Source organism: Cololabis saira, unplaced genomic scaffold (assembly GCF_033807715.1).
Source record: "Cololabis saira isolate AMF1-May2022 unplaced genomic scaffold, fColSai1.1 scf101, whole genome shotgun sequence".
Taxonomy (NCBI): Eukaryota; Metazoa; Chordata; class Actinopteri; order Beloniformes; family Belonidae; genus Cololabis; species Cololabis saira.
The window spans coordinates 37,501-60,000 of NW_026906265.1; the positions used below are offsets into that span (position 1 = coordinate 37,501).

Here is a 22,500-nt window from a genome sequence, read left to right on the forward strand (position 1 = left end):
TTGGAGTTAAAGTGCCTTAACCATGTGCAAAACACTTTAGGACGTGAGCTGTCGCTGTTACCACGTTGAAATATGTGTGGGTAGATTAAGCGAGAGCGCTCTCTGCTGGTTGAAAATGCTTACAGCACCTGGTATTCCCATGCAGTCTCCCATCCAAGTACTAACCAGGCCCGACCCTGCTTAGCTTCCGAGATCAGACGAGGTTGGGCGCATCCAGGCTGGTATGGCCGTAAGCAGAAGCTGCTGCTTGAAATACCTCTTATATGGAGTTGAAGATAAGTCATATAATATAAGTCATTGATTTCTTGGTGATAATAATTTAGAAGCGCTTATTTGTTGGAGTTAAAGTGGCTTAACCATGTGCAAAACACTTCAGGACGTGAGCTGTCGCTGTTACCACGTATATGTGTGGGTAGATTAAGCAAGAGCGCTCTCTGCTGATTGAAAATGCTTACAGCACCTGGTATTCCCAGGCGGTCTCCCATCCAAGTACTAACCAGGCCCGACCCTGCTTAGCTTCCGAGATCAGACGAGATCGGGCGCATCCAGGCTGGTATGGCCGTAAGCAGAAGCTGCAGCTTGAAATACCTCTTATATGGAGTTGAAGATAAGTCATATAATACAAGTCATTGATTTGTTGGTGATAATAATTTAGAAGCGCTTATTTGTTGGAGTTAAAGTGCCTTAACCATGTGCAAAACACTTTAGGACGTGAGCTGTCGCTGTTACCACGTTGAAATATGTGTGGGTAGATTAAGCGAGAGCGCTCTCTGCTGGTTGAAAAAGCTTACAGCACCTGGTATTCCCAGGCGGTCTCCCATCCAAGTACTAACCAGGCCCGACCCTGCTTAGCTTCCGAGATCAGACGAGTCCGGGCGCATCCAGGCTGGTATGGCCGTAAGCTGAAGCTGCAGCTTGAAATACCTCTTATATGGAGTTGAAGATAAGTCATATAATAGAAGTCATTGATTTGTTGGTGATAATAATTTAGAAGCGCGTATTTGTTGGAGTTAAAGTGCCTTAACCATGTGCAAAACACTTTAGGACGTGAGCTGTCGCTGTTACCACGTTGAAATATGTGTGGGTAGATTAAGCGAGAGCGCTCTCTGCTGGTTGAAAAAGCTTACAGCACCTGGTATTCCCAGGCGGTCTCCCATCCAAGTACTAACCAGGCCCGACCCTGCTTAGCTTCTGAGATCAGACGAGATAGGGCGCATCCAGGCTGGTATGGTCGTAAGCACAAGCTGCAGCTTGAAATACCTCTGATATGGAGTTGAAGATAAGTCATAGAATATAAGTCATTGATTTGTTGGTTTTATTTGTCGGAGTTAAAGTGCCTTAACCATGTGCAAAACACTTCAGGACGTGAGCTGTCGCTGTTACCACAATGAAATATGTGTGGGTAGATTAAGCGAGAGCGCTCTCTGCTGGTTGAAAAAGCTTACAGCACCTGGTATTCCCAGGCGGTCTCCCGTCCAAGTACTAACCAGGCCCGACCCTGCTTAGCTTCTGAGATCAGACGAGATCGGGCGCATCCAGGCTGGTATGGCCGTAAGCAGAAGCTGCAGCTTGAAATACCTCTGATATGGAGTTGAAGATAAGTCATAGAATATAAGTCATTGATTTGTTGGTTTTATTTGTTGGAGTTAAAGTGCCTTAACCATGTGCAAAACACTTTAGGACGTGAGCTGTCGCTGTTACCACGTTGAAATATGTGTGGGTAGATTAAGCGAGAGCGCTCTCTGCTTGTTGAAAAAGCTTACAGCACCTGGTATTCCCAGGCGGTCTCCCATCCAAGTACTAACCAGGCCCGACCCTGCTTAGCTTCTGAGATCAGACGAGATAGGGCGCATCCAGGCTGGTATGGTCGTAAGCACAAGCTGCAGCTTGAAATACCTCTGATATGGAGTTGAAGATAAGTCATAGAATATAAGTCATTGATTTGTTGGTTTTATTTGTCGGAGTTAAAGTGCCTTAACCATGTGCAAAACACTTCAGGACGTGAGCTGTCGCTGTTACCACGTTGAAATATGTGTGGGTAGATTAAGCGAGAGCGCTCTCTGCTGGTTGAAAAAGCTTACAGCACCTGGTATTCCCAGGCGGTCTCCCGTCCAAGTACTAACCAGGCCCGACCCTGCTTAGCTTCTGAGATCAGACGAGATCGGGCGCATCCAGGCTGGTATGGTCGTAAGCAGAAGCTGCAGCTTGAAATACCTCTGATATGGAGTTGAAGATAAGTCATAGAATATAAGTCATTGATTTGTTGGTTTTATTTGTCGGAGTTTAAGTGCCTTAACCATGTGCAAAACACTTTAGGACGTGAGCTGTCGCTGTTACCACGTTGAAATATGTGTGGGTAGATTAAGCGAGACCGCTCCCTGCTGGTTGAAAATGCTTACAGCACCTGGTATTCCCAGGCGGTCTCCCATCCAAGTACTAACCAGGCCCGACCCTGCTTAGCTTCCGAGATCAGACGAGATCGGGCGCATCCAGGCTGGCATGGCCGTAAGCAGAATCTGCTGCTTGAAATACCTCTTATATGGAGTTGAAGATAAGTCATAGAATATAAGTCATTGATTTGTCGGTTTTATTTGTTGGAGTTAAAGTGCCTTAACCATGTGCAAAACACTTTAGGACGTGAGCTGTCGCTGTTACCACGTTGAAATATGTGTGGGTAGATTAAGCGAGAGCGCTCTCTGCTGGTTGAAAATGCTTACAGCACCTGGTATTCCCATGCAGTCTCCCATCCAAGTACTAACCAGGCCCGACCCTGCTTAGCTTCCGAGATCAGACGAGATTGGGCGCATCCAGGCTGGTATGGCCGTAAGCAGAAGCTGCTGCTTGAAATACCTCTTATATGGAGTTGAAGATAAGTCATATAATATAAGTCATTGATTTGTTGGTGATAATAATTTAGAAGCGCTTATTTGTTCAGAAAGTGGTGTTCAGAAAACGACGTGGACTTTATTGACAACTGGGAGACATTCTGGGGAAAGCCCGGTCTGATTAGAAGGGACGGCATTCATCCCACCCGGGATGGTGCAGCTCTTATGTCTAGAAATCTGGCCAATGTTATTAGACACTCCCCCTGACAATGCAGGGTCCAGGCCAGGATGCAGAGCTGTAGTTTAACAGGGCTGGAGGCGAGGCTTAGTCAGTTAGAGGTGCCTAGCAAAATAGAAGTGGTTGCAGTTCCCCGCCCTCCAAAAGTTCACCAGGTGCAGCGTTATAGAGGCGTTAACCAAGATAACCTTGTAAAAATTAAAACCAATGTACATTTGGTACCAATTACAGACCTAAAAATTAGATGCGGACTACTAAATATACGATCATTAAGCTCTAAGTCTCTGTTAGTAAATGATATAATTACAGAGAGCAGGAGTGATATTTTCTGCTTAACAGAAACATGGTTACAGGAGGAAGAGTATGTTAGTTTGAATGAATCAACTCCGCCCGGCTACTTTAATCATCACATTCCTAGAAGCACGGGCCGAGGCGGAGGAGTCGCAGCAATTTATAACTCCGGTCTCGAAACAAAAATTGAACCTAAGTGCAACTATAATACATTTGAAAGCCTCATGCTTGGTCTGAAATTTCCGAGCCGGAAATCAGAGAAGCCAGTTGTGTTAGTGGTAGTGTACCGGCCCCCTGCTGGTGCGTATCTGGAGTTTTTGTCTGAATTTTCAGATTTCCTTTCTGGATTATTGATCAGCACAGATAAATTCATCATAGTGGGTGATTTTAACATTCATATGGATGTTGAAAGCGATAATCTTAAATTAGCCTTCGATTCTCTTCTAGAATCAATGGGTATCTCACAAAAAGTGGATAAACCGACGCACTGTTTTAATCATACTCTCGATCTCGTTCTCACCTACGGTGTTGAAACTGATGGTCTGTTGGTGTCACCTGTAAACTCCCTTTTATCCGACCATTACTTAATAACGTTTGAATTTAATTTTGTTGATGTTGAAGTGCAAAATAGGAGGTATTATTTTAGCAGATGTTTGTCTGATGAAGTTATTGTTAAATTTAGGGAGGCCATTGCTTATCTTACGACAGTGCGAAATAGTGATGTAGTCGAGGCCAGTGACCTGGGTTCTACCTCTGCAGATGTTGATTTCCTTGCTAGTAACACTGCTGATTTGTTGCATTCAGCTTTAGATGAAGTTGCTCCTTTGAAAAGGAGGGTTTCTAGCCACAGGAGCTTAACTCCCTGGTATAATTCAGATATCCGCATGTTGAAACAAAACGTGCGTAAAATGGAAAGGAAGTGGTACTCTTGTAGGTCTGTAGACTCTCATCGTGAATGGAAAGATATTCTAATAGTATATAAAAAAGCCATTCGCAAAGCCAGAACAGCTTATTATTCAACGTTGATAGAGGATAACAAAAGTAACCCACGTTTTCTGTTCAGCACTGTAGCCAGGCTGACAAAGAGTCACAACTCTGTTGAGCCGTGCATTCCTGCAGCTCTCAGTAGTGAGGACTTTATGGGCTTCTTCAACAGTAAAATTGCGAGAATTAGAGAAGAAATCAACCAGCCGGTTGTAGGTGTTTCTTCAGCTTTAGCGACTTCCCTAGGCTCTGACTTGTCTCTAGACTGTTTTGATCCTATAGACCTCCCTGAGCTGACTTCACTCGTTAATAGAGCTAAGTCAACCACATGTATGTTAGACCCCATCCCGACTCGACTATTCAAACATATTTTTTCTCTTATTGGTACGACAATACTGGACCAAATTAACTTATCCCTAAGTTTAGGATATGTACCACAGGTTTTCAAAGTCGCAGTAATTAAACCTTTACTTAAAAAACCTTCTCTTGACCCAGACACCTTAGCTAATTATAGACCAATTTCCAACCTTCCATTTGTGTCTAAAATTCTGGAAAAGGCAGTTTCAAGCCAGTTATGTGACTATTTGTATAGAAATGATCTGTTTGAAGTCTTTCAGTCAGGGTTCAGAATGCATCATAGCACAGAGACAGCACTTGTTCGAGTCACGAATGACCTCCTTATGGCCTCAGATAAGGGATTAGTGTCCATACTGGTTCTACTGGACCTCAGTGCTGCTTTTGACACTATAGATCATGGCATTTTACTGCACAGGTTAGAGCATGTTGTTGGGATTAAAGGGACAGCTCTATGTTGGTTTAAATCATACCTATCTGACAGGTTCCAGTTTGTTCATGTACATGAGGTTTCTTCAGAACAGTCAAGGGTCTGTTATGGTGTTCCGCAGGGTTCAGTGCTAGGGCCAATCTTGTTCAGTTTATACATGCAGCCGTTGGGAAGTATAATCCAGAATCACGGCATACAGTTTCATTGTTATGCTGATGATACGCAGCTCTATTTGTCTATGAAGCCGGATGAAACAGAACCGTTAGTTAAACTTCAGGCATGTCTTAGGGACATCAAGGACTGGATGTCCAGAAATTTCCTGCTTCTAAATTCAGATAAAACAGAGGTTATCATTCTTGGTCCAGAGCATCTTAGGAAGGGATTAGATGGTGTTGCGATGGCTTCCAGTGCAACTGTGAGAAATCTTGGTGTTATTTTCGATCAGGATTTGTCGTTTAAACCATATGTCAATCAGGTTTGTAAAATAGCCTTTTTCCATCTCCGTAATATTGCAAAGATTAGGAAAATCCTCTCACAGAGTGATGCAGAAAAACTAGTTCATGCGTTTGTATCTTCTAGACTAGATTACTGTAATGTGTTGTTAGCAGGATGTCCAAGTAATTTGCTGAATAGGCTCCAGCTGATCCAAAATGCAGCAGCACGAGTACTGACAGGAATTAGCAGGAGAGACCACGTCTCTCCAGTGTTAGCGTCGCTCCATTGGTTACCCGTAAAATTCAGAATCCAATTTAAAATTTTATTACTTGCGTATAAAGCCCAAAACGGCTTAGCTCCGCATTATTTGCAAGACCTGATAGTGCCTTATGTTCCTGTCAGAGCTCTCCGTTCTCAGAGTGCAGGTTTACTCGTAGTTCCTAGAGTATCTAAATGTAGATTTGGAGGGCGGGCGTTCTGCTATCAGGCGCCACTACTATGGAACCAACTTCCAATCTGGGTTAAGGGGGCTGACACCACCTCCACCTTTAAAACTAAACTTAAAACATTTCTGTTTAGTAAGGCCTATAGTTAGTGTTTAGTAAACCTCTAGCTGGTGTTGGTAAATCTCTAGGTAGTGTAAACTTTAGTGTGTCAGAGTCGCTCCTGTGGTTTCTTGTGCTGGCCCCCCCTTCTCCTCCCTTTTCTCTCTTTTGTCCATGTTGCAGCATCCTTTGCCGGACACCGGAACCTGCAGTGTGGGAGTGAGGGGGGCAGGGTAACGGCCCCTTTTGGGCGGGGGAGAATGTTCGTCCCTCAAGACTCCTCTCCCTGGCCCTGCCCCTTCTCAACCTTTCCCCGACCCTGCACCCCAACCTGGGACTTGATGATTGGGCCGGAGCTTCGGGAGCTGCGTGCTGGCCTGCGGTCCCCACCCCTGGTCATCCCGTTGCTGGCCCCCCCTTCTCCTCCCTTTTCTCTCTTTTGTCCTGCAAGGTGGCCGTGGGTGGCTTGTAGCTTGCATTACGGAGCACAAGTCTTTTCCTGACCCTGCACCCCAACCTGGGACTTGCTGATTGGGCCGGAGCTTCGGGAGCTGCGTGCTGGCCTGCGGTCCCCACCCCTGGTCATCCCGTTGCTGCTTCCACCTGCCTGCTGTGCTGTTGCCGTCCCTGACCCACCAGTCTGGCCCTCGGCAGGAGGGTCCCCCCTGATGAGCCTGGTCCTGCTCAAGGTTTCTTCCCTCCTAAAGGGGAGTTTTTCCTTGCCACTGTTTGGCTTAAGGTTTTTCTCCCACTAGGGGAGTTTTTACCTGCCATTGTTTATGTAATAACTGCTCGGGGGTCATGTTCTGGGTATGGGTCTCTGTAAAGCGTCTAGAGACAACTCTGTTGTATTAGACGCTATATAAATAAAATTGAATTGAATTGAATTATTTGTTGGAGTTAAAGTGGCTTAACCATGTGCAAAACACTTCAGGACGTGAGCTGTCGCTGTTACCACGTTGAAATATGTGTGGGTAGATTAAGCAAGAGCGCTCTCTGCTGGTTGAAAATGCTTACAGCACCTGGTATTCCCAGGCGGTCTCCCATCCAAGTACTAACCAGGCCCGACCCTGCTTAGCTTTCGAGATCAGACGAGATCGGGCGCATCCAGGCTGGTATGGCCGTAAGCAGAAGCTGCAGCTTGAAATACCTCTTATATGGAGTTGAAGATAAGTCATATAATACAAGTCATTGATTTGTTGGTGATAATAATTTAGAAGCGCTTATTTGTTGGAGTTAAAGTGCCTTAACCATGTGCAAAACACTTTAGGACGTGAGCTGTCGCTGTTACCACGTTGAAATATGTGTGGGTAGATTAAGCGAGAGCGCTCTCTGCTGGTTGAAAAAGCTTACAGCACCTGGTATTCCCAGGCGGTCTCCCATCCAAGTACTAACCAGGCCCGACCCTGCTTAGCTTCCGAGATCAGACGAGATCGGGCGCATCCAGGCTGGTATGGCCGTAAGCTGAAGCTGCAGCTTGAAATACCTCTTATATGGAGTTGAAGATAAGTCATATAATAGAAGTCATTGATTTGTTGGTGATAATAATTTAGAAGCGCTTATTTGTTGGAGTTAAAGTGCCTTAACCATGTGCAAAACACTTTAGGACGTGAGCTGTCGCTGTTACCACGTTGAAATATGTGTGGGTAGATTAAGCGAGAGCGCTCTCTGCTTGTTGAAAAAGCTTACAGCACCTGGTATTCCCAGGCGGTCTCCCATCCAAGTACTAACCAGGCCCGACCCTGCTTAGCTTCTGAGATCAGACGAGATAGGGCGCATCCAGGCTGGTATGGTCGTAAGCACAAGCTGCAGCTTGAAATACCTCTGATATGGAGTTGAAGATAAGTCATAGAATATAAGTCATTGATTTGTTGGTTTTATTTGTCGGAGTTAAAGTGCCTTAACCATGTGCAAAACACTTTAGGACGTGAGCTGTCGCTGTTACCACGTTGAAATATGTGTGGGTAGATTAAGCGAGAGCGCTCTCTGCTGGTTGAAAATGCTTACAGCCCCTGGTATTCCCAGGCGGTCTCCCATCCAAGTACTAACCAGGCTCGACCCTGCTTAGCTTCCGAGATCAGACGAGATCGGGCGCATCCAGGCTGGTATGGCCGTAAGCACAAGCTGCAGCTTGAAATACCTCTGATATGGAGTTGAAGATAAGTCATAGAATATAAGTCATTGATTTGTTGGTTTTATTTGTCGGAGTTAAAGTGCCTTAACCATGTGCAAAACACTTCAGGACGTGAGCTGTCGCTGTTACCACGTTGAAATATGTGTGGGTAGATTAAGCGAGAGCGCTCTCTGCTGGTTGAAAAAGCTTACAGCACCTGGTATTCCCAGGCGGTCTCCCGTCCAAGTACTAACCAGGCCCGACCCTGCTTAGCTTCTGAGATCAGACGAGATCGGGCGCATCCAGGCTGGTATGGTCGTAAGCAGAAGCTGCAGCTTGAAATACCTCTGATATGGAGTTGAAGATAAGTCATAGAATATAAGTCATTGATTTGTTGGTTTTATTTGTCGGAGTTTAAGTGCCTTAACCATGTGCAAAACACTTTAGGACGTGAGCTGTCGCTGTTACCACGTTGAAATATGTGTGGGTAGATTAAGCGAGACCGCTCTCTGCTGGTTGAAAATGCTTACAGCACCTGGTATTCCCAGGCGGTCTCCCATCCAAGTACTAACCAGGCCCGACCCTGCTTAGCTTCCGAGATCAGACGAGATCGGGCGCATCCAGGCTGGTATGGCCGTAAGCAGAATCTGCTGCTTGAAATACCTCTTATATGGAGTTGAAGATAAGTCATAGAATATAAGTCATTGATTTGTCGGTTTTATTTGTTGGAGTTAAAGTGCCTTAACCATGTGCAAAACACTTTAGGATGTGAGCTGTCGCTGTTACCACGTTGAAATATGTGTGGGTAGATTAAGCGAGAGCGCTCTCTGCTGGTTGAAAATGCTTACAGCACCTGGTATTCCCATGCAGTCTCCCATCCAAGTACTAACCAGGCCCGACCCTGCTTAGCTTCCGAGATCAGACGAGATCGGGCGCATCCAGGCTGGTATGGCCGTAAGCAGAAGCTGCAGCTTGAAATACCTCTTATATGGAGTTGAAGATAAGTCATATAATACAAGTCATTGATTTGTTGGTGATAATAATTTAGAAGCGCTTATTTGTTGGAGTTAAAGTGCCTTAACCATGTGCAAAACACTTTAGGACGTGAGCTGTCGCTGTTACCACGTTGAAATATGTGTGGGTAGATTAAGCGAGAGCGCTCTCTGCTGGTTGAAAAAGCTTACAGCACCTGGTATTCCCAGGCGGTCTCCCATCCAAGTACTAACCAGGCCCGACCCTGCTTAGCTTCCGAGATCAGACGAGATCGGGCGCATCCAGGCTGGTATGGCCGTAAGCTGAAGCTGCAGCTTGAAATACCTCTTATATGGAGTTGAAGATAAGTCATATAATAGAAGTCATTGATTTGTTGGTGATAATAATTTAGAAGCGCTTATTTGTTGGAGTTAAAGTGCCTTAACCATGTGCAAAACACTTTAGGACGTGAGCTGTCGCTGTTACCACGTTGAAATATGTGTGGGTAGATTAAGCGAGAGCGCTCTCTGCTTGTTGAAAAAGCTTACAGCACCTGGTATTCCCAGGCGGTCTCCCATCCAAGTACTAACCAGGCCCGACCCTGCTTAGCTTCTGAGATCAGACGAGATAGGGCGCATCCAGGCTGGTATGGTCGTAAGCACAAGCTGCAGCTTGAAATACCTCTGATATGGAGTTGAAGATAAGTCATAGAATATAAGTCATTGATTTGTTGGTTTTATTTGTCGGAGTTAAAGTGCCTTAACCATGTGCAAAACACTTTAGGACGTGAGCTGTCGCTGTTACCACGTTGAAATATGTGTGGGTAGATTAAGCGAGAGCGCTCTCTGCTGGTTGAAAATGCTTACAGCCCCTGGTATTCCCAGGCGGTCTCCCATCCAAGTACTAACCAGGCTCGACCCTGCTTAGCTTCCGAGATCAGACGAGATCGGGCGCATCCAGGCTGGTATGGCCGTAAGCACAAGCTGCAGCTTGAAATACCTCTGATATGGAGTTGAAGATAAGTCATAGAATATAAGTCATTGATTTGTTGGTTTTATTTGTCGGAGTTAAAGTGCCTTAACCATGTGCAAAACACTTCAGGACGTGAGCTGTCGCTGTTACCACGTTGAAATATGTGTGGGTAGATTAAGCGAGAGCGCTCTCTGCTGGTTGAAAAAGCTTACAGCACCTGGTATTCCCAGGCGGTCTCCCGTCCAAGTACTAACCAGGCCCGACCCTGCTTAGCTTCTGAGATCAGACGAGATCGGGCGCATCCAGGCTGGTATGGTCGTAAGCAGAAGCTGCAGCTTGAAATACCTCTTATATGGAGTTGAAGATAAGTCATAGAATATAAGTCATTGATTTGTTGGTTTTATTTGTCGGAGTTTAAGTGCCTTAACCATGTGCAAAACACTTTAGGACGTGAGCTGTCGCTGTTACCACGTTGAAATATGTGTGGGTAGATTAAGCGAGAGCGCTCTCTGCTGGTTGAAAATGCTTACAGCACCTGGTATTCCCATGCAGTCTCCCATCCAAGTACTAACCAGGCCCGACCCTGCTTAGCTTCCGAGATCAGACGAGATTGGGCGCATCCAGGCTGGTATGGCCGTAAGCAGAAGCTGCTGCTTGAAATACCTCTTATATGGAGTTGAAGATAAGTCATATAATATAAGTCATTGATTTGTTGGTGATAATAATTTAGAAGCGCTTATTTGTTGGAGTTAAAGTGGCTTAACCATGTGCAAAACACTTCAGGACGTGAGCTGTCGCTGTTACCACGTATATGTGTGGGTAGATTAAGCAAGAGCGCTCTCTGCTGGTTGAAAATGCTTACAGCACCTGGTATTCCCAGGCGGTCTCCCATCCAAGTACTAACCAGGCCCGACCCTGCTTAGCTTCCGAGATCAGACGAGATCGGGCGCATCCAGGCTGGTATGGCCGTAAGCAGAAGCTGCAGCTTGAAATACCTCTTATATGGAGTTGAAGATAAGTCATATAATACAAGTCATTGATTTGTTGGTGATAATAATTTAGAAGCGCTTATTTGTTGGAGTTAAAGTGCCTTAACCATGTGCAAAACACTTTAGGACGTGAGCTGTCGCTGTTACCACGTTGAAATATGTGTGGGTAGATTAAGCGAGAGCGCTCTCTGCTGGTTGAAAAAGCTTACAGCACCTGGTATTCCCAGGCGGTCTCCCATCCAAGTACTAACCAGGCCCGACCCTGCTTAGCTTCCGAGATCAGACGAGTCCGGGCGCATCCAGGCTGGTATGGCCGTAAGCTGAAGCTGCAGCTTGAAATACCTCTTATATGGAGTTGAAGATAAGTCATATAATAGAAGTCATTGATTTGTTGGTGATAATAATTTAGAAGCGCGTATTTGTTGGAGTTAAAGTGCCTTAACCATGTGCAAAACACTTTAGGACGTGAGCTGTCGCTGTTACCACGTTGAAATATGTGTGGGTAGATTAAGCGAGAGCGCTCTCTGCTGGTTGAAAAAGCTTACAGCACCTGGTATTCCCAGGCGGTCTCCCATCCAAGTACTAACCAGGCCCGACCCTGCTTAGCTTCTGAGATCAGACGAGATAGGGCGCATCCAGGCTGGTATGGTCGTAAGCACAAGCTGCAGCTTGAAATACCTCTGATATGGAGTTGAAGATAAGTCATAGAATATAAGTCATTGATTTGTTGGTTTTATTTGTCGGAGTTAAAGTGCCTTAACCATGTGCAAAACACTTCAGGACGTGAGCTGTCGCTGTTACCACGTTGAAATATGTGTGGGTAGATTAAGCGAGAGCGCTCTCTGCTGGTTGAAAAAGCTTACAGCACCTGGTATTCCCAGGCGGTCTCCCGTCCAAGTACTAACCAGGCCCGACCCTGCTTAGCTTCTGAGATCAGACGAGATCGGGCGCATCCAGGCTGGTATGGTCGTAAGCAGAAGCTGCAGCTTGAAATACCTCTGATATGGAGTTGAAGATAAGTCATAGAATATAAGTCATTGATTTGTTGGTTTTATTTGTCGGAGTTTAAGTGCCTTAACCATGTGCAAAACACTTTAGGACGTGAGCTGTCGCTGTTACCACGTTGAAATATGTGTGGGTAGATTAAGCGAGACCGCTCTCTGCTGGTTGAAAATGCTTACAGCACCTGGTATTCCCAGGCGGTCTCCCATCCAAGTACTAACCAGGCCCGACCCTGCTTAGCTTCCGAGATCAGACGAGATCGGGCGCATCCAGGCTGGTATGGCCGTTAGCAGAATCTGCTGCTTGAAATACCTCTTATATGGAGTTGAAGATAAGTCATAGAATATAAGTCATTGATTTGTCGGTTTTATTTGTTGGAGTTAAAGTGCCTTAACCATGTGCAAAACACTTTAGGACGTGAGCTGTCGCTGTTACCACGTTGAAATATGTGTGGGTAGATTAAGCGAGAGCGCTCTCTGCTGGTTGAAAAAGCTTACAGCACCTGGTATTCCCAGGCGGTCTCCCATCCAAGTACTAACCAGGCCCGACCCTGCTTAGCTTCCGAGATCAGACGAGATTGGGCGCATCCAGGCTGGTATGGCCGTAAGCAGAAGCTGCTGCTTGAAATACCTCTTATATGGAGTTGAAGATAAGTCATATAATATAAGTCATTGATTTGTTGGTGATAATAATTTAGAAGCGCTTATTTGTTGGAGTTAAAGTGGCTTAACCATGTGCAAAACACTTCAGGACGTGAGCTGTCGCTGTTACCACATTGAAATATGTGTGGGTAGATTAAGCGAGAGCGTTCTCTGCTGGTTGAAAAAGCTTACAGCACCTGGTATTCCCAGGCGGTCTCCCATCCAAGTACTAACCAGGCCCGACCCTGCTTAGCTTCCGAGATCAGAAGAGATCGGGCGCATCCAGGCTGGTATGGCCGTAAGCAGAAGCTGCAGCTTGAAATACCTCTTATATGGAGTTGAAGATAAGTCATAGAATATAAGTAATTGATTTGTTGGTTTTATTTGTTGGAGTTAAAGTGCCTTAACCATGTGCAAAACACTTTAGGACGTGAGCTGTCGCTGTTACCACGTTGAAATATGTGTGGGTAGATTAAGCGTGAGCGTTCTCTGCTGGTTGAAAAAGCTTACAGCACCTGGTATTCCCAGGCGGTCTCCCATTCAAGTACTAACCAGGCCCGACCCTGCTTAGCTTGCGAGATCAGACGAGATCGGGCGCATCCAGGCTGGTATGGCCGTAAGCAGAAGCTGCAGCTTGAAATACCTCTTATATGGAGTTGAAGATAAGTCATAGAATATAAGTCATTGATTTGTTGGTTTTATTTGTTGGAGTTAAAGTGCCTTAACCGGAGGCTTCCGGTTGGTGAGCAGATGGAGTAGACGTGTTTCGTGAGTGCTCCCGTGAGTGCCAAACTTTTTAAACCACCAAGCCCTCAAACTTTCAAACTTTCCCCTTTAAAAAGGATTCCCTGTTGCTGTTTTTCTTTTTTTTTGTCTCGAACGAGCCCACTTACCTCCGAGATGGCTTCGAAGAGCGGCAAGTCGGGCAAGAAGGACGACGCTGGCGCTGTCTTAACCCTGGCGGCCATTACTACGTTGCTGGAAGAACACCGAGCTGCCCTGGCCGCCGAGTTCAAAAATACTTTCAGTCAGCTCGACTCCAAACTCGACCAAACGCGGCTCGCGGTCGAGGACCATGGCCAACGTGTTTCGTCCCTTGAACTCGCCACAGAAGACCTCAGCCAGCGAGTTACGGACCTTGAAGGCATCTGCTCGACTCTACGGGATGATAATGCTCGGCTGAAGGCCAAGGTGGTGGATTTGGAAAGCCGGAGCAGAAGGCAGAACATCCGTATCCTGGGCTTACCGGAGTCGACCGAGAGCGGGTCTCCGGCGGCTTTCTTCTCCAAGCTGCTGTGTGAGGTGTTCGGGAACGATACGCTGCCGTCACCGCCAGAAATAGACAGAGCGCACCGCTCGCTCGCCGCCAAGCCGGCCCCGGGACAGAGTCTGGTACCGCCTTCACCGGTACCAGACGAAAGATATCCTCGTGAGGGAAGCGCGCCGGAGAGGAAAGTTGGAATATCGCGGCCACCCCATCCGGGTCCTGGAGGATTACAGAAGTTGCCAGCCAACGAGCGGAATACAGCGGAGTCATGTCGGAGCTCTACCAGCTGGGTCTGAAGCCGGCTCTGCTCTTCCCCGCCCGGCTCCGGCTCACGCTGTCCGGGGGGGCCAGGAAGTGGATCGGCTCCGTGGATGAGGCGCGCAAATTCATCACGAGTCGCAGCAAAGCTTCAAACCCGCCGTAACGGGACTGTTGGAGGCTGTCACGGCTCCGCCTGCAGCCCGGTGCGGCTCACTGACGCTCACGGACTGACTTTTTTTTCTCTCTCTTTTTTTTTACGTGAGTCACATTATTCCTGAGGGGAGGGTGAGTACCCCCGCGACAACCAGTATTTTCTCTGTTGTTAGTTGGACTGCCCCTTTGCAAATATTATTAATTTGCAGTTTTTTTTGGCTATTTGAGGAAAGGGGAAAAATAAGTGGTGAAGAGGGAGAGAAAAAAAAACAAAAAAACAAAAAAAAAAAAAAAAAGCTTTTCCGATTTACCTATAAGTTTTGTAATAATTGTAAGCTGTTAACCTTACTTTTACGCTGCTTAAGTCGGACGTTTTATATTTAATATTTTTGTACAAATATTTCTGGGCTCATATCGGGACTTACAGGTCAAGATTTGAGAGGGTATTTCTTTTTTTTATTTATATCTACACGTTTTAAGGTGCTAATATGTATACACCCATGATACGGGAGCAAAAGCTATTAGTGTGTAGGATAGGAAGATGCCTTATTGCACTTTGTTTGTTTTGAAGAGCTTGCTGCTTTTTTTTTATTTTTCTATAGCAGCTGTCTTAGTTGGGGTGGGTGGGTCGGGGGGATATGTCACTGCCAGAAACTTTGCATTAACTCTTTTCAACTCATTACTTAATGTGGGTCACATTCAACCTCCTTTCCGTTTTCTTTTTTTTTGCCTAGGTCATTGTGCACACCTAATTTTTCTTCTTAGATATTATGAGTAGATACTTGAAGTTGGTGAGCTGGAATGTTAAGGGTCTGAATCACCCTGTTAAGAGGAAAAGGATCTTCTCACATCTAAAACACCTTAAAACAGAAATAGCCTTTCTACAAGAAACTCATATTCGCAGTTCTGATAATAGCCGCCTGTTCCCGAGGTGGTCAGGGCAGAGATTTCACTCCTCCTTTCAAGCTAAGGCCCGAGGAGTTTCAGTTCTGATCAGTCAGGATGTTTCATTTGAGCAGCACAATGTGATTTCTGACAAGTTTGGTCGCTACGTGATCGTTTCTGGGAAATTATTCAATACATTGGTCGTACTTGTGAACGTTTATGCCCCTAATTCAGATGATGCAGTCTTTTTTGAACGACTGTTTTCACTGCTCCCTGACCTTAATACATATTCTCTCATACTGGGTGGTGATTTTAATTGCTGGCTCGACCCAGTCCTAGACCGATCCTCTACCAACCCCGGCACAGCAAGTAAGTCAGCCCGTCTTATTCAGGCGTTCCTTTCTGACTACGGTGTTTGTGATGTGTGGCGTTCTTTACATCCATGTGACAGAGAATACTCCTTTTTCTCACAAGTGCACCACACATACTCGAGGATTGATTATTTTTTTATTGATAATCAACTGATTCCCCTGGTTCATTCCTGTGCTTATCAGAGCATTGTCATTTCCGACCACGCTCCTGTGGTTCTAACCATGTCCCTTCCTGACCTACCTCAGAGAGACAGACAGTGGCAATTCAATTCAACTCTGCTGTCGGACACAAATTTTGTTAAATCAATGGAAACGGAAATAGCCTTTTTCCTATCCACGAATATGACTCCAGGAATGTCTAGTCTAACTGTCTGGGATTCCCTCAAGGCTTATCTCCGGGGACAGATTATATCCTACACTGCTAGGGTGAGGCAAAAATCTTATAGGGAGCGATCAGACCTTGCCCGCCAAATCAAAGAGGTCGATGAAGAATATTCTCGGACTAAATCCCCAGATCTTTACAAAAAGCGGCTAGAACTTAAAACTAAATTTGACCTGCTTACCACTCACCCAATTGAACAGTCAATTCTGAAAAGTAAAACCAGGTTTTATGTTTATGGAGACAAATCTGACAAATTATTAGCCAACCAACTTAAAGGCTCTAAGGCTAAACAAAATATTTCTAAGATTCGATTACCAAATGGCCATGTAACTACAGACCACTTACTCATAAATGAAGCATTCAGGGACTTTTATACCCAGCTATACACCTCGGAATCTCAGACTGATCGAGATGAGATTGCTGACTTTTTAAATAGTCTTAGTATTCCCAGTCTTTCACCAGATCTAAGGAAGACATTAGAAGAACCGATATCCCTGATGGAAATTACTCGAGCCATTTCTTCACTGCAGTCGGGTAAATGTCCTGGCCCTGATGGCTTCCCGGCGGAATTTCTAAAGAAATTTTCTACTCTGCTTTCCCCATTGCTATCTACAGTTCTTTCAGAATCCTTCAGCCACGGTTCCCTCCCTCCTTCTTTTTCGGAGGCCTGCATCACCCTCATAGCTAAAAAAGGGAAGGATCCTACTGAATGCGCCTCCTACAGGCCCATCTCCCTCTTAAACACAGATGCTAAAATCCTAGCTAAAGTCCTAGCCCATAGGCTGGAGAATGCCCTCCCCACAATTATATCTGAAGACCAAACTGGCTTCAATAAAGGTAGGCAGTCTTACTTCAACACAAGGCGACTGTTCAATATTATCTACTCTGCCTCTGAGGCTATCCCTGAATGCGTTGTCTCTCTGGATGCGGAGAAAGCATTTGATCGCGTCCAATGGGATTATCTCTTTGCTGTGCTGGACAGGTTTGGTTTTGGTCCGAACTTTGCTCTGTGGATTAAGCTTCTCTATTTACACCCAACAGCCTCAATTCGTACTAACTCTCAACGGTCAAAACCATTTAATCTGCATCGTGGAACCCGTCAGGGGTGCCCCCTTAGTCCCATGCTTTTTGACATGGCTATCGAACCGCTTGCCACAGCGCTCCGATCTTGTGAGGATGTGTCCGGTATCTGGAGAGGTGGCAGGGAACATAAGGTCTCGCTTTATGCCGATGACCTCTTGCTTTTCATCTCTCACCCTCTGGCCTCATTACCCCCTGCGCTGTCACTTCTCAGTCAGTTTGGGAAACTCTCAGGCTATAAACTGAATCTCAGCAAAAGTGAGCTTTTCCCTACCAATCTCGAATCGCATGCTTTAGACCTTTCCAATTTTCCCTTTAAAATCGTAAATGACAAATTCTCCTATTTAGGCATATATGTGACAAGGAAACACAAAGACCTGCTCCAAGAGAATCTTATCTCATTGTTAAATGAGACCAAACAAACCCTTACACAATGGTCACCCCTGTCAATGTCTCTTGTGGGTCGCATCAATTCAGTTAAAATGACAATTTTACCTAAATTTTTGTACCTTTTCCAGACCTTGCCACTCTTTATTCCTGGTTCTTTTTTTCAGTCCCTTGACTCAGTTATATCTTCATACCTATGGCGGGGTAAACGGCCACGTTTGAACAAAACTCACCTTCAAAAAATTAAATCTGCAGGTGGTCTGGCCCTCCCAAACTTTCGTTATTATTATTGGGCTGCTAACCTGCGCTGCCTTGCATTCTGGTCCTTCTACTGCGACGGCGCTGACCGCCCTGACTGGGTGGCGATGGAGTTACATCCAACTGATGACCTGTCAATTCCTGCCCTACTCGGCTCCTCACTTCCACTTCCTTCACTTAAATCAATCAAAAACCCAGTGGTTAAACATTCTCTTAGAATTTGGGCCCAATTTAGGAAGTTTTTTGGTTTTCACAGCTTCTCTCTTCTTAGCCCCATTGCATCAAAACACTCTTTCAAACCATCCCTTGAGGACCCCACCTTCCAGGAATGGCACAGGAGGGGTATGAATCGTTTTAGAGATATGTTCATAGACGGCACCGTGGCATCTTTTGAGCAGTTAAGTAGTAAATTCAGCCTTCCAAAATCACATTTCTTTAGGTATCTTCAGGCTAGACATTTTGTTCTTTCCCAGACACCCAGCCCTGGTGCATCGATAGGCTTGACCACAGTTGACAAGGTTCTTGCCACAGACCCATTCAAAAAGGGGCTCATTTCGTCTTTCTATGGCATGTTGCTGGATCTTAGGAGTGCCCCTACAGATAAACTCAAAGCAGCATGGGAGCAGGACTTAGGGCTTCCCTTATCAGAGGATACCTGGGAGTCCATACTCAAACTGGTTAATACAACCTCCCTGTGCGCACGTCACTGCTTAATTCAGTTTAAAGTGGTACACAGGGCTCATATTTCCAAAGCAAAGTTATCCTCCATGTACCCAGATATTAGTCCATACTGTGTAAGATGTAAGGTAGCAGAAGCCTCTCTCATCCACATGTACTGGTCCTGCCCATGTCTAAACAAGTACTGGATGGAAGTATTTCATACTCTCTCTCTGGTGCTTAAAATCAGATTAGAACCAAACCCACTGACTGCCCTGTTTGGGGTCATGGAGGGAGGAAGGAAGTTAACCACTGCACAGGGGCACACTTTGTCTTTTGCCTCCCTTTTGGCTCGTCGGGCAATTCTGTTCAGGTGGAAGGATCCCTTCCCTCCTACTCGTGCACAATGGCTGGAAGACATCATGTCCTGCTTAAAACTGGAGAAAATTAGATACTCGCTTCAGCAATCAAATAAGTTCCAGAAAGTGTGGGGACCTTTTCTAGAAGCATTCCAGACCCTGTGAACTATACTTCATATTTCTTTTGTATTGCTAGTGCAGGCTTTTGATGTTAGAGTGACCTCATATTGTGATTAGTAATCTAGCAGTGACATGGGAGGGATTAGTTTGGTCTGTAGTTTGTTTTTGTTACTATTTTATATTTTTTCATACTGTTTAATTGTTTTTTATATTTTGTACACTGGTGTATGCTATGATTAACATGCCCATGCCTACTCAAAATATTTGTAATTGACATGCAGCATTTCACCTTTTTTACTTTGTGAAAATTTCAATAAAAAGATCTTGAATTAAAAAAAAAAGTGCCTTAACCATGTGCATAACACTTTAGGACGTGAGCTGTCGCTGTTACCACGTTGAAATGTGTGTGGGTAGATTAAGCGACAGCGCTCTCTGCTGGTTGAAAAAGCTTACAGCACCTGGTATTCCCAGACGGTCTCCCATCCAAGTACTAACCAGGCCCGACCCTGCTTAGCTTCCGAGATCAGACGAGATTGGGCGCATCCAGGCTGGTATGGCCATAAGCAGAAGCTGCAGCTTGAAATACCTCTTATATGGAGTTGAAGAAAAGTCATAGAATATAAGTCATTGATTTGTTGGTTTTATTTGTTGGACTTAAAGTGCCTTAACCATGTGCAAAACACTTTAGGACGTGAGCTGTCGCTGTTACCACATTGAAATTTGTGTGGGTAGATTAAGCGAGAGCGCTCTCTGCTGGTTGAAAAAGCTTACAGCTCCTGGTATTCCCAGGCGGTCTCCCATCCAAGTACTAACCAGGCCCCACCCTGCTTAGCTTCTGAGATCAGACAAGATCGGGCGCATCCAGGCTGGTATGGCCGTAAGCAGAAGCGCCAGCTTGAAATACCTCTTATATGGAGTTGAAGATAAGTCATATAATATAAGTCATTGATTTGTTGGTGATAATAATTTAGAAGCGCTTATTTGTTGGAGTTAAAGTGCCTTAACCATGTGAAAAACACTTTTGGACGTGAGCTGTCGCTGTTACCACGTTGAAATATGTGTGGGTAGATTAAGCAAGAGCGCTCTCTGCTGGTTGAAAATGCTTACAGCACCTGGTATTCCCAGGCGGTCACCCATCCAAGTACTAACCAGGCTTGACCCTGCTTAGCTTCCGAGATCAGACGAGATCGGGCGCATCCAGGCTGGTATGGCCGTAAGCAGAAGCTGCAGCTTGAAATACCTCTTATATGGAGTTGAAGATAAGTCATAGAAAAAAGTCATTGATTTGTTGGTTTTATTTGTTGGAGTTAAAGTGCCTTAACCATGTGCAAAACACTTTAGGACGTGAGCTGTCGCTCTTACCACGTTGAAATATGTGTGGGTGGATTAAGCGAGAGCGCTCTCTGCTGGTTGAAAAAGCTTACAGCACCTGGTATTCCCAGGCGGTCTCCCATCCAAGTACTAACCAGGCCCCACCCTGCTTAGCTTCCGAGATCAGACGAGATCGGGCGCATCCAGGCTGGTATGGCCTTAAGCAGAATCTGCTGCTTGAAATACCTCTGATATGGAGTTGAAGATAAGTCATAGAATATAAGTCATTGATTTGTTGGTTTTATTTGTTGGAGTTAAAGTGCCTTAACCATGTGCAAAACACTTTAGGACGTGAGCTGTCGCTCTTACCACGTTGAAATATGTGTGGGTAGATTAAGCGAGAGCGCTCTCTGCTGGTTGAAAAAGCTTACAGCACCTGGTATTCCCAGGCGGTCTCCCATCCAAGTACTAACCAGGCTTGACCCTGCTTAGCTTCCGAGATCAGACGAGATCGGGCGCATCCAGGCTGGTATGGCCGTAATAATAATAATAATAATACATTTTATTTATATAGCGCTTTTCTGGGCACTCAAAGACGCTTTACATTAAAACAAAACACATAATACAAATTACAATTACACAGGACAGTACAAAAGGACACAACATGAGACAGGACATTAATCACACATTAAAAGCAGTTCTGTAAAGGTGAGTTTTGAGATGGGATTTGAATGCTGGGAGGTCTGTACAGTCACGGATGTTTTTGGGGAGGGAGTTCCAGAGGGTGGGTGCAGCGATGGAGAAGGCCCTGTCGCCCCAGGTCCGGTGCTTGGTTCTGACTGGAAGGGACAGGAGGTTGGCGTCAGAGGAGCGGAGGCTGCGGGAGGGAGTGTAGCGGTGGAGCAGTTCGGTGAGGTAGCAGGGGGCCTGGTTGTGGAGGGCTTTGTGGGTGAGGAGAAGGATTTTGAAGTGGATCCGTTGAGGGATGGGGAGCCAGTGGAGCTTCTGGAGGACTGGGGTGATGTGGTCTCTGGAGCGGGTGTGGGTGAGCAGGCGGGCGGCAGAGTTTTGAATATATTGGAGTTTATTGAGGACCTTGGAAGTTGAACCGTAGAGGATGCTATTGCAGTAGTCGAGTCTTGAGGTGATGAAGGCGTGGATCAAGGTTTCAGCGGTAGAGAAGGAGAGTGATGGACGGAGACGGGCAATATTTTTCAGGTGGAAGAAAGCAGTCCTTGTGATGTGGTTGACATGGTGTTGGAAGGAGAGGTTACTGTCCAGGATAACTCCGAGGTTGCGGATGTGAGTGGAGGGAGACAGAATGGAGTTGTCCATGGTGAGGGTGAAGTTGTGAGCGGTTTTGGTGAGGGATTTTGGGCCGATGATGAGCATGTCCGATTTGTTGTAGTTGAGTTGGAGGAAGTTCGAGTGCATCCATGACTTGATTTCGGCGAGGCAGTTGGTCAGGGTAGAGTGGGTTGCAGAGGTGAGGGATTTGGTGGAGATGTACAGTTGGACGTCGTCGGCGTAGCAGTGGAAGTGGAGGCGGTGGCGGCGGATGATGTTGCCAAGGGGGAGCATGTAGAGGATGAAGAGTAGAGGACCAAGCACCGAACCCTGGGGGACGCCTTGTGACAGAGGGGCAGTGGAGGAGGAGCAGTTGTTGATGCTGATGAATTGATGTCTGTTGGTGAGATAGGATTTTAACCAGGAGAGGGCGGATCCGGTGATGTAGAGAGATGATTCCAGGCGGGAGAGGAGGATGGTGTGGCTGATGGTGTCGAAGGCTGCTGTGAGGTCCAGGAGAAGGAGAATGCTGAGGTTGCCGGAGTCGGAGGAGAGAAGGAGGTCATTGGTGACTTTGATGAGGGCTGTTTCTGTGCTGTGACGTGAGCGGAAACCAGATTGAAATGTTTCAAACAGATCATTGGAGGTGAGGTGGGTCTTGAGCTGAGTGGCGACGGCGCGTTCCAGAATGTTTGACAGGAAAGGGAGGTTGGAAATGGGCCGGAAGTTGTTCATGGTGTCAGGGTTGAGTCCAGGTTTTTTGAGGATGGGGGTGACAGCTGCCAGTTTGAGGGTGTCCGGGACTGATCCAGAGCTGAAGGAGGAGTTGACGATGTTGATGATGAGTGGGGAAATGGCTGGGAGACAGTTTTTTATAAATGTGGATGGGATGGGGTCCAGAGCACAGGAAGAGGTTTTCATGCCCATCATG

The 22,500-nt window shown here is 46.0% G+C and overlaps 34 non-coding genes across 34 annotated transcripts; all 34 read right to left on the bottom strand.

The window, feature by feature from the left end:
* Window positions 1-116: 116 nt before the first annotated feature.
* On the bottom strand, window positions 117-235 carry LOC133438225 (5S ribosomal RNA). Its single transcript, XR_009781402.1, has one exon. It is a non-coding gene; the product is annotated as a 5S ribosomal RNA (ribosomal RNA).
* Window positions 236-448: 213 nt separating this feature from the next.
* Window positions 449-567, bottom strand: LOC133438255 (5S ribosomal RNA). Its single transcript, XR_009781430.1, has one exon. It is a non-coding gene; the product is annotated as a 5S ribosomal RNA (ribosomal RNA).
* A 217-nt stretch (window positions 568-784) lies between these two features.
* LOC133438106 (5S ribosomal RNA) lies at window positions 785-903 on the bottom strand. Its single transcript, XR_009781289.1, has one exon. It is a non-coding gene; the product is annotated as a 5S ribosomal RNA (ribosomal RNA).
* Window positions 904-1,120: 217 nt separating this feature from the next.
* LOC133438234 (5S ribosomal RNA) lies at window positions 1,121-1,239 on the bottom strand. Its single transcript, XR_009781411.1, has one exon. It is a non-coding gene; the product is annotated as a 5S ribosomal RNA (ribosomal RNA).
* A 199-nt stretch (window positions 1,240-1,438) lies between these two features.
* Window positions 1,439-1,557, bottom strand: LOC133438147 (5S ribosomal RNA). The gene has a single exon (XR_009781328.1). It is a non-coding gene; the product is annotated as a 5S ribosomal RNA (ribosomal RNA).
* A 199-nt stretch (window positions 1,558-1,756) lies between these two features.
* On the bottom strand, window positions 1,757-1,875 carry LOC133438235 (5S ribosomal RNA). The gene has a single exon (XR_009781412.1). It is a non-coding gene; the product is annotated as a 5S ribosomal RNA (ribosomal RNA).
* A 199-nt stretch (window positions 1,876-2,074) lies between these two features.
* LOC133438207 (5S ribosomal RNA) lies at window positions 2,075-2,193 on the bottom strand. The gene has a single exon (XR_009781385.1). It is a non-coding gene; the product is annotated as a 5S ribosomal RNA (ribosomal RNA).
* Window positions 2,194-2,392: 199 nt separating this feature from the next.
* LOC133438067 (5S ribosomal RNA) lies at window positions 2,393-2,511 on the bottom strand. The gene has a single exon (XR_009781253.1). It is a non-coding gene; the product is annotated as a 5S ribosomal RNA (ribosomal RNA).
* Window positions 2,512-2,710: 199 nt separating this feature from the next.
* On the bottom strand, window positions 2,711-2,829 carry LOC133438183 (5S ribosomal RNA). The gene has a single exon (XR_009781363.1). It is a non-coding gene; the product is annotated as a 5S ribosomal RNA (ribosomal RNA).
* A 4,283-nt stretch (window positions 2,830-7,112) lies between these two features.
* Window positions 7,113-7,231, bottom strand: LOC133438081 (5S ribosomal RNA). The gene has a single exon (XR_009781266.1). It is a non-coding gene; the product is annotated as a 5S ribosomal RNA (ribosomal RNA).
* Window positions 7,232-7,448: 217 nt separating this feature from the next.
* Window positions 7,449-7,567, bottom strand: LOC133438157 (5S ribosomal RNA). Its single transcript, XR_009781338.1, has one exon. It is a non-coding gene; the product is annotated as a 5S ribosomal RNA (ribosomal RNA).
* A 217-nt stretch (window positions 7,568-7,784) lies between these two features.
* On the bottom strand, window positions 7,785-7,903 carry LOC133438236 (5S ribosomal RNA). The gene has a single exon (XR_009781413.1). It is a non-coding gene; the product is annotated as a 5S ribosomal RNA (ribosomal RNA).
* Window positions 7,904-8,102: 199 nt separating this feature from the next.
* LOC133438165 (5S ribosomal RNA) lies at window positions 8,103-8,221 on the bottom strand. Its single transcript, XR_009781346.1, has one exon. It is a non-coding gene; the product is annotated as a 5S ribosomal RNA (ribosomal RNA).
* A 199-nt stretch (window positions 8,222-8,420) lies between these two features.
* Window positions 8,421-8,539, bottom strand: LOC133438208 (5S ribosomal RNA). The gene has a single exon (XR_009781386.1). It is a non-coding gene; the product is annotated as a 5S ribosomal RNA (ribosomal RNA).
* A 199-nt stretch (window positions 8,540-8,738) lies between these two features.
* LOC133438256 (5S ribosomal RNA) lies at window positions 8,739-8,857 on the bottom strand. Its single transcript, XR_009781431.1, has one exon. It is a non-coding gene; the product is annotated as a 5S ribosomal RNA (ribosomal RNA).
* A 199-nt stretch (window positions 8,858-9,056) lies between these two features.
* LOC133438088 (5S ribosomal RNA) lies at window positions 9,057-9,175 on the bottom strand. The gene has a single exon (XR_009781273.1). It is a non-coding gene; the product is annotated as a 5S ribosomal RNA (ribosomal RNA).
* A 217-nt stretch (window positions 9,176-9,392) lies between these two features.
* On the bottom strand, window positions 9,393-9,511 carry LOC133438170 (5S ribosomal RNA). Its single transcript, XR_009781350.1, has one exon. It is a non-coding gene; the product is annotated as a 5S ribosomal RNA (ribosomal RNA).
* Window positions 9,512-9,728: 217 nt separating this feature from the next.
* On the bottom strand, window positions 9,729-9,847 carry LOC133438237 (5S ribosomal RNA). Its single transcript, XR_009781414.1, has one exon. It is a non-coding gene; the product is annotated as a 5S ribosomal RNA (ribosomal RNA).
* Window positions 9,848-10,046: 199 nt separating this feature from the next.
* Window positions 10,047-10,165, bottom strand: LOC133438166 (5S ribosomal RNA). Its single transcript, XR_009781347.1, has one exon. It is a non-coding gene; the product is annotated as a 5S ribosomal RNA (ribosomal RNA).
* Window positions 10,166-10,364: 199 nt separating this feature from the next.
* LOC133438209 (5S ribosomal RNA) lies at window positions 10,365-10,483 on the bottom strand. The gene has a single exon (XR_009781387.1). It is a non-coding gene; the product is annotated as a 5S ribosomal RNA (ribosomal RNA).
* A 199-nt stretch (window positions 10,484-10,682) lies between these two features.
* On the bottom strand, window positions 10,683-10,801 carry LOC133438185 (5S ribosomal RNA). The gene has a single exon (XR_009781364.1). It is a non-coding gene; the product is annotated as a 5S ribosomal RNA (ribosomal RNA).
* Window positions 10,802-11,014: 213 nt separating this feature from the next.
* Window positions 11,015-11,133, bottom strand: LOC133438258 (5S ribosomal RNA). The gene has a single exon (XR_009781432.1). It is a non-coding gene; the product is annotated as a 5S ribosomal RNA (ribosomal RNA).
* A 217-nt stretch (window positions 11,134-11,350) lies between these two features.
* Window positions 11,351-11,469, bottom strand: LOC133438107 (5S ribosomal RNA). The gene has a single exon (XR_009781290.1). It is a non-coding gene; the product is annotated as a 5S ribosomal RNA (ribosomal RNA).
* A 217-nt stretch (window positions 11,470-11,686) lies between these two features.
* On the bottom strand, window positions 11,687-11,805 carry LOC133438238 (5S ribosomal RNA). The gene has a single exon (XR_009781415.1). It is a non-coding gene; the product is annotated as a 5S ribosomal RNA (ribosomal RNA).
* Window positions 11,806-12,004: 199 nt separating this feature from the next.
* LOC133438210 (5S ribosomal RNA) lies at window positions 12,005-12,123 on the bottom strand. Its single transcript, XR_009781388.1, has one exon. It is a non-coding gene; the product is annotated as a 5S ribosomal RNA (ribosomal RNA).
* Window positions 12,124-12,322: 199 nt separating this feature from the next.
* On the bottom strand, window positions 12,323-12,441 carry LOC133438071 (5S ribosomal RNA). The gene has a single exon (XR_009781257.1). It is a non-coding gene; the product is annotated as a 5S ribosomal RNA (ribosomal RNA).
* Window positions 12,442-12,640: 199 nt separating this feature from the next.
* LOC133438100 (5S ribosomal RNA) lies at window positions 12,641-12,759 on the bottom strand. The gene has a single exon (XR_009781284.1). It is a non-coding gene; the product is annotated as a 5S ribosomal RNA (ribosomal RNA).
* Window positions 12,760-12,976: 217 nt separating this feature from the next.
* Window positions 12,977-13,095, bottom strand: LOC133438267 (5S ribosomal RNA). Its single transcript, XR_009781441.1, has one exon. It is a non-coding gene; the product is annotated as a 5S ribosomal RNA (ribosomal RNA).
* A 199-nt stretch (window positions 13,096-13,294) lies between these two features.
* On the bottom strand, window positions 13,295-13,413 carry LOC133438130 (5S ribosomal RNA). Its single transcript, XR_009781312.1, has one exon. It is a non-coding gene; the product is annotated as a 5S ribosomal RNA (ribosomal RNA).
* A 6,004-nt stretch (window positions 13,414-19,417) lies between these two features.
* LOC133438153 (5S ribosomal RNA) lies at window positions 19,418-19,536 on the bottom strand. The gene has a single exon (XR_009781334.1). It is a non-coding gene; the product is annotated as a 5S ribosomal RNA (ribosomal RNA).
* Window positions 19,537-19,735: 199 nt separating this feature from the next.
* Window positions 19,736-19,854, bottom strand: LOC133438219 (5S ribosomal RNA). The gene has a single exon (XR_009781396.1). It is a non-coding gene; the product is annotated as a 5S ribosomal RNA (ribosomal RNA).
* Window positions 19,855-20,071: 217 nt separating this feature from the next.
* LOC133438171 (5S ribosomal RNA) lies at window positions 20,072-20,190 on the bottom strand. The gene has a single exon (XR_009781351.1). It is a non-coding gene; the product is annotated as a 5S ribosomal RNA (ribosomal RNA).
* A 198-nt stretch (window positions 20,191-20,388) lies between these two features.
* On the bottom strand, window positions 20,389-20,507 carry LOC133438120 (5S ribosomal RNA). The gene has a single exon (XR_009781303.1). It is a non-coding gene; the product is annotated as a 5S ribosomal RNA (ribosomal RNA).
* Window positions 20,508-20,706: 199 nt separating this feature from the next.
* LOC133438241 (5S ribosomal RNA) lies at window positions 20,707-20,825 on the bottom strand. The gene has a single exon (XR_009781418.1). It is a non-coding gene; the product is annotated as a 5S ribosomal RNA (ribosomal RNA).
* Between the last annotated feature and the right edge of the window lie 1,675 nt (window positions 20,826-22,500).